Raw genomic sequence first — 1,505 nt, 5'->3', positions numbered from 1 at the left:
AAGATGAAGATGAAGATGAAGATGAAGATGAAGATGAAGATGAAGATAAGGATAAAAATCATAACCCCTTAACTTTAACTCATCTTAACTTAAAAACTTACTCCACCTGAGCTCACCACACATTAATTCACCACACTTTAACTCCCCACACCTAAATTCACCACACCTCAACTCGCCACACCTTAACCCCCGCACCTAAATCCACCACACCTAAATCCACCACCCTTAATTTACCACACCTCAACTTTCTCACCACACCTTAACTCACCTCAACTCACCACACCAAAATTCACCATACCTTAATTCACCACACCTCAACTTTCTCACCATAACTTAACTCACCACACCTGAATCCACCACACCTAAATTCACCACACCGTAACTCCTACACCCAATTCCACCACACCGCAGCTCACCACACCCAATTTCACCACATGACATGATATCACTTGATGTGGCATCAAAGGCAACATCATTTGGCATAAAATGAACCAAAATAAATAAGATTTAGATAGAGGTGAAAAAAGGGATAAAAAGGAAATACAACTGAAGAGTGTGCGATGTTATATTGTGGTGTGTTATGCTTCATATGTTATGTTATTTATTCTTATGTTATGGTTATGTTATGTTATGCCAAGTACTAAGCTAAACTCCCCTCCACTTTACCCATTCCAACTAATGTTATTTTAGCTCATTCAACTTACATAAACTATCCTTAATTTTATCGGTTGAATTTCAACCGCTGGGCGAACACTAGTTAAATTAAATAGACTATACTCATAGAAAGAAATTTATTATCAGACTTTTGGGTTTCCATCTATTTACTATGGGCGGATGAAAAATTGTCTGGTTGATGTTTTAGATAACAACGAAAAATAAAGCCAGAACGAACAGTTTTAAAGTGCACAAAAATTACTTTAATAAAAATATATCAAAATGAAAACCAATTTACCTTTTTACCAACCCGCATTTTTTGTACCAAATTTGGTAATTATTTATAGAGAATGTATCCGTTTTAGACATTTTAGCAAAACGTGTAAAACTATTGAGAACGGATTCCGAAAAATTATCGTACCTGTCGCTCAGTTTGTGGCAGCAGAACTCTAGTTCTCGTCATTCGTTTTCAAAAGTTTTTGCGTAGTGTTTTCGATAGTGAAACCGTATCTCAGACGGAAGTTATTTCGATCCGTTTTGTTATCGAGAAATTAATGAAAACGGCCATGTTTCCGATCTGTTCGATTATCGAGAAAGTAGCGAAACGAAAGTTATTTCGGCCCGTTCATCCATCGGGAATGCATCGAGAGAAGAAACGTAAGCATTTATTAAAATTACTAGTTTACGATAATTTGTGCTGTTTTATTTCCGTTTAATCCCATATAAAAAGAGTGCTTTTAAAATTTTAAGAGTTTTATATTTAACATGATAGAAAATTAGAAGAGTTAAGTTTTCTGAAGTTTAAAAAAAAACTAAGTTTTATAAACGTATTTAAATGCAATTTTGGTAAA

General features: G+C 34.8%; 1 protein-coding gene across 1 annotated transcript in view; it reads right to left on the bottom strand.

The window, feature by feature from the left end:
- Positions 1-1,505, bottom strand: part of LOC118737061 (golgin subfamily A member 7) — a 67,344-nt gene that overhangs the window by 65,126 nt on the left and 713 nt on the right. The window lies entirely within an intron of this gene.

Source organism: Rhagoletis pomonella, unplaced genomic scaffold (genome assembly GCF_013731165.1).
Source record: "Rhagoletis pomonella isolate Grant_MI unplaced genomic scaffold, Rhpom_1.0 Rhpom_scaffold_00004, whole genome shotgun sequence".
In the NCBI taxonomy this organism is placed as follows: Eukaryota; Metazoa; Arthropoda; class Insecta; order Diptera; family Tephritidae; genus Rhagoletis; species Rhagoletis pomonella.
The sequence above is the reverse complement of the archived record's forward strand: the minus strand, read 5'-3'. Positions and strand labels throughout refer to the sequence as shown.